Below are 10,000 nucleotides of genomic sequence, written 5' to 3'. Positions count from 1 at the left end.
AATTAAGACCACCACTTTTGCCCTTTGTGTTTGGACAGCTAGGAGCAACTGACAGTCACCACTGCACCGCGGTGGAGCGTTGGGTGTTGATCTTGTTTCGTAAGTTCGAAGTCTTTGATAAATGCCACTTGTCCTGGCTGTCTGAGGACACAGGGCAAAGGTGGTGGCTTCGGAGGCAGTCCGGGGACGTTGAGGTAACCATCTATTTGCATTTAGCCAAAACCTCATCCTCTCTCTCTCTCTCTCTCTCTCTCTCTTTGTTTTTTTTTTTTTTTTTTTTTTTTTTTTTTTTTTTTTTTTTTTTTTTTTTTTTTTTTTTTTTTTTTTTTCAATGAATTCCGACCTCGCGCCGAAAAAAAGGGTGGAGAATTATGGAGAGACAGAAGTCGAAAGTGATCAGCACTCTTAGTTGAGTCGAGATTAGTTCCCATACTTGTCCTGGCTGTCCGACCACACAGGGCAAAGGTGGTGACTCCGGAGACAGTCCGGTGACGAAGTAATTTTTTTTTTTTTTTTTTTTTTTTTTCAAAACAACTTCACCCCGAAGAAGCTCATGGAGATGGTAAAGGAGATTTATGGTAAACAGGAAAACGGAGTGGAAGTTCAAGTCTAGAATGACCAGCATTCTTCATTGAGTGAAAATCCGTCTTTAATCATAAAAGACTGCTTCATGACTCCAGACCAGCGTTTCTGAACCTTAGTGTTTCCCGGAACCCTAAAGTTCCGCAAAAGGTCCCTAAGGGTTCCGCGAGAACAAGTGAGATAAGCTAATGCACTTTTGATTTTTTTTTACTTAATTTCATATGCGTAATATAATTAAACACGCGCGACATATTCTTGGTTATTGTAATAATGTAATATAGACATCATCCTATCTAACCTATTATTACGATGAAAATAAAATGAGAAAGATATGGTATGTGTGTTTTTTTGTTTGCGCAGGGGTTCCTTGAGACATGCAATTTATTCTAAAGGTTACGCAAGGGTAAAAAGGTTGAGAAACGCTGACAAAGACTCTAAGGTCTCCTAAAGTACCAAATATACCGAATTGTGTAACTAATACCCACACACAGGAAACGCAAGTTTATAATTATCGAACATCATATATAACGTCTAATTTCACCCACAAAGACTCGGGGTTGTATTTCATCAAACGCATCCCTGTGACATAATACGTGAAGAGCATACACCAAGAGACACTGAGCTCTCTTGGACTGTTGGGACAGGTGACTAAGTGTCACTGCTGGGAAACGGAGAGGAGGAGTGCGGGATTCGAACCCACAATTAAGCGAATGTGAGACCAGCACGCTACCGATGACGCGACCAGCGATGTATAATACCATGATTATGTCCATCTACTTTCAAAGGATAAAATATTTCTGCGTCTTATATGCTAAATAAGATAATTTTTTTCTAATCTCTATTTCAGTATAAGATACCCATATTTTAATCTGTATGGCATGACCTACTATGTCTTATATTGCGAATAAGATACCCGCTTTGTATGTCTATGACAAAATCTACTGCGTCTAATATGGCGACAATTATACCCATTTTCTATGTCTATGACATCACCTACTACGAGTAATATGGTAAGAAATATATCCTCTTTCTATGTCTATGTCATTATGTGTAATATAGTGAATAAAATGCTTCTATGTCTATGGCACCATCTACTGCGTCTAATATGGCGACAATTATGCCAATTTTCTATGTCTATGACATTACCTACTGCGTGCAATATGGCGAAAAATATATCCATTTTCTATGTCCATGGCATTTTGTGTAATTTGGTAAATAAAGAGCCCATTTTCTATGCCTATGGCACCCTCTCCTGCGTTTAATATTCCGTATAGGATATCCACCTTACCATATATATATATATATATATATATATATATATATATATATATATATATTATATATATATATATATATATATATATATATATATATATATATATATGGCATTACCTACGGCGCCTTATATGATAAACAGACTCTCTACTTTCCTGTATCAGTTGTAGCCTACTATCTACTGCCCCTCGGAGGCCGAATATCCTTCTGGTATCAGCCTCTTCATGATTAGATTGTAGAGGATGGTGATCCGGTCGTAACCAGAATGTTTGTGGGCGTCGCTGTGGAACGCTGGTTTCGATCTCACCAAGCGAATTCGTGGTCGAATGCACCCGATGCAAGTGACTGTTACCTATCGTGGCAGCCGCAACACAAAAGGTAAAGGTGATGTTTCGCTTGCAACTAAATGAGTCTTGTTACGTGGTCTGGACTATCTCACTATCACAAAAAGAGGAAAGACTGAAGTAAAAAAGAAAAAGAAAGGAAGAAGAGGAAGGAGAAAAAGAAGAAAAAAGAAGAGGAAGAAGAAAAGAAGAAGAAAACGAAGAAAAAGATGATGAAGATATATATATATATATATATATATATATGTATATATATATGTATATATATATATATAGGCATATATATGTATTTATATATATACATATATACATATATATATACATATATATATATATATACATATATATATATATATATATGTGTGTGTGTGTGTGTGTGTGTGTGTGTGTGTGTGTGTGTGTATTTATGTATTTATGTATATATATATATATATATATATATATATATATATATTACACACACACATACACACAAACATATATATGCATATAAATGAGGTCCTATGATTTTCCTGAACGACAAAGTTAAAGTAATCCATACACGAGTGAAGACGGGGAGAACTTAGAGGTAGGAAGAGGAAGAAAAATAATTAATAATCATCTCAAACTATGCATCATCACACGCGACAAAGGTGCGAAAAAGAAAACCATAAATCCGAGGCAAAGGAGACGACACAAAGATCTAAAACTGTTAATGGACGAGAATCGCAAAGGCGAACTGGCAACTCATCCTACCTGGAGAATTCACCTCACGATTTTTTTTTTTTTTTTTTTACTAGAAAGACGGGCCAGATTAATTTTGAAACAGGAAAAACAGAATGAACTAGCGCTGAATGCAATAGCCTTTTCAACCTTGCAATATAAAACTAATGTACTTCAGCACTTAAATGAACCGCCTATACTCATACTAGGCTTTGTTTACAGTGAAGGGCTTAATCGATTCTTTAATGATTTCAATAGTAAAACTTTCTCCTCTTAGCAGAATAAAATCTTCTGGTGTCACACAGAAAATATCAAAGACGAAGATACCTCAACAGGGTAATGCTTCTTCATTTTATAGAAATAATTCACTAAAATCACCGCGAATCAAGAGACAAACTACCATCATACGCGCCGACTCGTGACGTCATGTCGTCGCATTTTTCATTTCAGAAAAAAAAGAACATATTCATATTCTTACTTTAGTTCTTGCAGTCTACACAGCTTTCTTGAACCCCAAAAGAACTTTATAAAACCTGCAGCAATATGGCGCGCTTTAAGTACTTTATTTTTACTAAAATTCTAAAGAAATGGACCTTCGACTGGAAAATGCCTCAAGACCTTCTTTTCATCTAGGGATACCAGCACTGCAAAGAAATTATCCCTCAAGTCACGTGACATAAAGCATAACTATTGAGAACTAGGTAAAATACATTTATAATGTTAAAAAAAAGCTCTCTTCCTGTGTTCCACATTACCTCAGACTACAAAAATAAAGATATACTTTTAGTAAGCTACTTTTCTTTGGCAGTAGTAGTACAGTGGTTAGTGGATTACTCGATAAAATCTAATAATTCATAAGATATCCTTACCTTTTTAAGGAACTAATCTATCATTCTCCCAAATAACGACCATAATAATAGTAATAAAAATGTTGATACTATATGTACACCTTTTTAGGCCGAGTGAAAGCATACTGTACATCCACCCCACATCCATCAAAACCCATTCATCGGTCCTTCCATTTCGACATGTGCCTTTCACCTACCTCGCTCGGGTTAAAGGCAATGCAGCTGAGCACAGAGCCTTCACAGCAGGGCCCGACAGCCGAGATTGGTTTACCCCCACCGATTCAATACATGGCGATCCGCCTCCCTATCCACAAATATGTGTGTGTGTATATATATATATATATATGTATATATATATATATATGTATATATATATATATATCACATCAAGTTATTCCAACTTTCGCTCACATCTCGCCATTCACTCCTGTCCTTTGTACTCTCTCTTACTCACTCGACAGACATTACCCTTATATCCCGTCCATGCACATCCTTCTTGGTCTTTTTCTTAAGTTCACTCCATCTACTTTTGTTTTCCACTCTCTTCTTAGCTTGATTTCCTCACCTGTTCTTCACACATGCTTAAACTACCTCAGCAGTTTTTAAACTATCCTATCCGATTACATATGTATAGCCTCGGTCTTTGCCTCACCTCCGCGTTTCTGACTCTATGATAAAACAAACACATACACGCACACATACAAACGTACACACACACACACACACACACAACTCGTGGCGCAGTTGGTAGAGTTCCCAGCTGCTACTACGGAGGTCCGGGGTCGAGTCCCGCCCAGGGCTGAAATAATTTCAGTATCGCTGCGCTGGGGGTTGTTACTTCAACTCTCTTGGGTGGGGAGTTGGGTGTGTGTGTGCGTGTAAGGTCACAGCATTACACATAGATCGGTCACATACGATCTCTGAGCTCTCATCCGGGAGGGAAATAGCTGTCGATCACGAGTTCAACACGTGATCCAAGATCATGGTGAATGATGAATCACACACACACACACACACACACACACACACACACACACACACACACACACACACACACACACACACACATGTATGGTATTTGTTTATGGATTTTTACCAGTGTGGCCCAATCAAAACACAAACTCGCTTCGTGATTGATAATAACTATAATAATAACAACAATAACAACAACAACAATAATAATAACGATAATAATAATGATAATGGTAATAATAGGTAATAATAATAAAACAATAATAATGATAACAACAATAATAATGATAATAATAATAATAAATAATAATAATGATAATAGTAGTAATAATAATAATAATAATAATAATAATAATAATAATAATAATAATAATAATAATAATAATAATAATGATAATAATAATAATAATAATAATAATAATAACAACAACAACAACAACATCAACAGCAACGATGGCAATGATGACACTCAAAACAGTAATTAGAACAGTATAAATAATATACAAAACCAACTTGAGTATATTTCTAGTTTCTTTGAAGGAGACAGTGTCCCCTTGCCGCAATCTTGTGTTATCGCATTATGAGATTAATAAATGGTGCCTTTGCTGTTTTCTTACAAGTATCGTATACTTATGAAAATATACCTTTTGCACTGATATGTTGCCTACAAAAATTATAAAATAAATAGATAGAAAATCTATGTAAATATTTCCCTGATATGGTCGATGTCAAAATGTCGATGATTTTCAAAATTCAGCGACAAAATTGTGTTTTCCTCATGTTCTCGCATATCACGTTTCTGTGCATTTCCGAGGACAATGCAACTATGACGATTAATCTAATAATTGACGAGTTGCAAAAATTTAAAATAAATATTTTCTCGTTCCATTCTTCGAAATGTAAATGAAAATTGTGGACGTGTTTGTAGGTCCGGCTAAGGTCCACAGCAACCCTACGTTTCTCCACTGCCTTCGGGCGAGGTCACAGCAGATCCACAGCGTCTCTACCGCTCAACACAGCACATCCTCACGGGAAGTCTTCCTTCACACAAATAAAGTCACCAACAGTAGCCATAATGCAATAATAAAATCGAATTTAATCTTTAACACATCCGACTTTGTGAGTCTTCAGTTGGTAGGATAAAATCACGCGACGATTAAGTTCTGCTCGATAAAAGTGGTCAGTTTTCTTGATTTGATTATTGGTGGCGTCAGCCGACTGAGGGTCTTCGGCTGAGGGGGTGGGTGAAGGAACCCCGGTTCGAGGCGGTTAGAACCGCTTAGGCGAAATCTCTTCTAAAATCAGGAGCACTACTCCTGACACCTTTAACTAAACCTAAATTCAACGTAACTAAAACTGTGCAAAAATATATGTAAATGTTAAACATTTAATACAAACCTGTATACACACTTTACACTGTAATAATAATTATTCCTTTTCTTAATAAAACTGTAGAAAGACATCAAAAGCAAAACATATATTTGCATGTTTTCTAGTATGGCACGTGTCTGGTTCGTGTGTTTGGAATAGTAAATCTAAATGGCAAATCCAGATCTTACTAGGAGACTAAACCGCACAAAATCCTCACATTGCGCTAAGATAAATTTAAATTCTACCACAGAATCGCCCAGCGGGTGAATACAAACACAAAACCGCCAAACAGAACCAAATCACGCTGAAGGAATCTGCTCACCCTCTGTGTCGGTCCTGAGATCGACCCTGCACCTCGGACTGGCGTAGTTAACTTACTGAGTCTATGGATGAGAGGGACAGCGATGCCACCGGCTGCTTCTCGCCGTCCTGCCGCCACCAAGACTGAGTGAGCGGGACTCCTGGGTGCCCCATTGGCGTTTTTTCAGCCAAAGTTGTCCTTTTTTCCCACCTCCATATAATGGCGGGTAAATTGCAACCCTCGCCTCTTTGCCATGAATTTTTGTGTATTTGTTACATATAACGCTAGACTTCAAATAGGGGTGTTTAAGAATATTTTTGATATTTTTAAATTAATAAAGGATGGGCTTCTAAGCTTGTATTTACCAGCTGATAAATAAAAGGATATTTTGTCAAGGTCGGCGTTTTTGCCTTCAATCTCGCTGCTACTAGGCTGTTCTAGAGAGGGGATCGGAAGCCCACTTCGGTTAGTCCTTATGCTCTTTCCTTTATACATATATATATATATATATATATATATATATGAATATATGTATATATATATAAATATATATATATATATATATATATATATATGCATGAGAAATCACATGAGCTCGTGATTCTTAATATGCAGAAAAACCACAAAGGAAAATAATAAATATATTGATAACCGACCACTTCCGTCTATTCAGACATCTGAATATACGAAAGCGCTCGGTCATCAATATATTTACTATTTTCCTTGATGTTTTTCAGCATATATATATATATATATATATACATATCAACTTATCTGTTTATGTATTTATCTATTTATCTATTCATTCATTTATTATTCCGTCTATCTGTTTATTATCTTATTTGTTTATTAGTTATCCATTATTTTTTATTCATTTATTTAGGGAGTTTTGTTATTTCAGTGAAATTTGAGCGAAGGCTCAAGGAGCGAAATTGTGTCCAACAAGAAAATTCTCACGTGTCGGGAGTACTAAAGTCGTCTGGCTCGCCTACTGAACGTTTACCCCGCTTACAAGATCTTTACTGACGAGAGATGACATTTCGGGGTGACTGAAGAGTAACCATAGAGTTCGTGACGGTACTAGACGTTGGGATAGATCGGGTATCTGCCTGGAATGTTACGAAGAAAAATAATTTTGAGGAGACTTGAAGAGAGAGTGTGGCTATGCGTAATAGTGATGTTTGTCACTCTATAACCCCCACTCCCCCCCCATCACCCCCACCCCCACTCTTCCACCCCATCACCCTATAAATCCCCCATTATAATGACAACAATTTACAACGGCGGAGCATGCGGACAGGAGACCTTTTGGTCCATAACTAGGTCGGATGCGAAAAAATTATAATAATGATAAATAAAACATATAGTAAATAAAATAAATAAATGCATAGGCAGTGTTGAATAATAAACAAATAGGTAAATAGTAAATAATGATAAATTGACAGATAACTTATAATAAATGAATATCAAGCAAATAATAAACAGACAAATATTAACAAACAAATAAACAAATAATATAAAATAAATGGCAGGCATTACAGCATCTTGCTTAGGTGTTTAAACGAATCTTAAAGCTTCGAACTGAACTACATTGCACTGCCTCTGCAGGAAGTTTATTCCATTCATTAACTACACGGTTGGCGAAGTTGTTTCTACCTACTTACAATTCTCAACCCTGTAGCTGTCATGAATCTAGCCCCATTGGTCTGATGAAGGAAATAAGGCATTTATATTAATGCTCCCATACAAAAAAAAAAAAAAAATGAAATACAAGAAACGATTTTTTTGAGGTTCTGCACAAAGAAATTTAACCAATAAATACAATGCACATCTAACGCATATGGCTAGCCAGGCGCATATTTTACAGGACTAATATCCTGTATATATATATTTCACGTGTTATATGTTTACCACTACCATATATCGTAGTTTTATTTATTTATTTATTTATTTATTTATTTATTTATTTATTTATTTATTTATTTATTTATTTATTTATTTATTTATTTATTTATTTATTTATTTATTCATTTATCTATTTATCTATTTTTACTTCTCCTGTGGGTTAAATCATCTTCAAATCCCCTACCTTATCAAGGAATCATTACGGATGGATTTCTTGTCCTTTTTAGAGACAAGAGTTGGCGGATTTTCTTGGCCATTTTTGGGTCATGATTTGGCGGATTTAGGAAGATGGTCACCAACGGGGGTTGGCTGTCGCCGAGCCGGCGCGGCGGTAGTCCTTGGCCGATGGCGCCTGGCAACCGGGCAACAAGATCACCCCGGAAGGATAAAGACAATCAAGTCGTCCGATTTTGCAGCACCTCGCCCGCCACGGGGCTACGCACCTCCAAGCTGAAGGCGATAGTTTGAAGTCAGCCAAAAATAATGAATAAGTAAATGCATAAATAGATAAATAAAAGATAAAATAAAAGATAAATGGAAAATATATAAAAAAATGAGTGAATAGATAAATAAAAATAAGTAAATAGATAAATAGGTGAAAATAAACGAATGAATAAATAGATGAATAAATAAATTAATCAATTATTAAGCGAATAGATAAATAAAGATAAATAGATAAATAGGCGAAAATAAATGAATGAATAAATAACTAAATAAATAGATAAATAAATAAACAAATTAATAAATGAATAGATAAATAAATAGATAAATGAATAAATAAATAAATAAATAAATAAATAAATAAATAAATAAATAAATAAATAAATAAATAGATAAATGAATAAACAAATTAATAAACAAATAAATACCGAATTCAATGCTACTGTGGCCCTTCTTTGTCTGAACAAAATGGCCTGGCCCGAATTAGGACGAAACCCTTTAATTAAGGGCGCATCACCCTGCCAAAAGGGGAAAGGGCGAGGAAGCATTTCTTCATCTGAATGAAATCTCACGGCTTCAGCCAGAACAAAAACAATGAAAGCCGTCGCCAATCGAAAGGCCGGCTGGCACCTTGGATGCCCGTGGCGCCAAAAATGATATTTCAGTCATATTGGCGCCAGCCGATTTTATTCAGCTAAGGTGACGTCACAATGACAAAGGGTGACGTCACAGCGGTAAAAGGGACGGGTCCCTTGCGTGCCGGGTGGCACTTTTTCTTTTACCTCGGCTGCCGTCAGGTGATTTTATTCGTCAATATGGTACCTCTAACCCCCCCCCCCACCACCACCACCACCACCACCCCCGTCCTCGGAAGCGTTTACCGATCTAGATTAGAACTTGAACTCACCAACATTGCGCACTTCCTCCTCCCCTTCCTCCTCCTCCCCCTCCTCCTCCTCCTTCCTCTCCTCCTCCCCTCCTCCTCTTCCCCTCCCCCTCCTCCTCTCCTCCTCCTCTTCCCCTTCTTCCCTACTCATCCTCCTCATCCTCCTCTGCCCCTTCTTCCCTCCTCTTCTCCTTCTTTCTTCCTCATCCTCCTCCTCCCTCCTCCCCTCCTCCTCTTCCCTTCCTACCCTCTTCCTCCTCCCCTCCTCCTTCTCCTCTCCTGCCCCTCCTCTTCCTTATCCTTCTCCTCTCCTGCCCCTCCTCTTCGTCCTCCTCTACCTCTTCCTTCTCCTCCCTCTCTTCCCCCTCACCTC

At 37.0% G+C, this 10,000-nt stretch overlaps 1 protein-coding gene and 1 pseudogene across 2 annotated transcripts in view; both read right to left on the bottom strand.

The window, feature by feature from the left end:
* The window catches only part of LOC143019568 (uncharacterized), a 26,050-nt gene extending 19,510 nt beyond the window's left edge, over positions 1-6,540 (bottom strand). Inside the window, exon 1 of one of the 2 annotated variants that reach the window (XM_076175331.1) lies at positions 6,473-6,540. The gene's annotated coding sequence lies outside the window, so the exon portion shown is untranslated. Of the gene's footprint in view, positions 1-6,416 lie in introns of both variants that reach the window. The other variant, XM_076175341.1, reaches the window with a different exon arrangement.
* Positions 6,003-10,000, bottom strand: part of LOC143017599 (uncharacterized) — a 5,016-nt pseudogene continuing 1,018 nt past the window's right edge.

This window comes from Oratosquilla oratoria, chromosome 3 (assembly GCF_046742065.1).
Source record: "Oratosquilla oratoria isolate Oo_2021 chromosome 3, ASM4674206v1, whole genome shotgun sequence".
NCBI lineage: Eukaryota > Metazoa > Arthropoda > Malacostraca > Stomatopoda > Squillidae > Oratosquilla > Oratosquilla oratoria.
The sequence above is the reverse complement of the archived record's forward strand: the minus strand, read 5'-3'. Positions and strand labels throughout refer to the sequence as shown.